Source organism: Peromyscus maniculatus, chromosome 8, assembly GCF_049852395.1.
Source record: "Peromyscus maniculatus bairdii isolate BWxNUB_F1_BW_parent chromosome 8, HU_Pman_BW_mat_3.1, whole genome shotgun sequence".
Taxonomy (NCBI): Eukaryota; Metazoa; Chordata; class Mammalia; order Rodentia; family Cricetidae; genus Peromyscus; species Peromyscus maniculatus.
The window spans coordinates 64,343,343-64,343,578 of NC_134859.1; positions in this window are offsets into that span (position 1 = coordinate 64,343,343).

The window sequence follows — 236 nt, forward strand, 5'->3', positions numbered from 1 at the left end:
TACACACTCAGAATTTCCGGGCCCAGCACAAAGTAAATGTTCGATAAATGTTAATTATTGATATTCTAGTTATTCTTATGAGTGTTCCTGGGTCCAGGAGGGACGGCTGCAGCAAGGCGGAATCTTTGCGCTGTTTGAAGTGAGGTCACCCCACAGGGATTCTAACTGGACTACACCCAGCCTAGAGCACAGCGGGCCAAAGTTTTGGAGGCTGACATCTCATGCCCCGCCCCTCC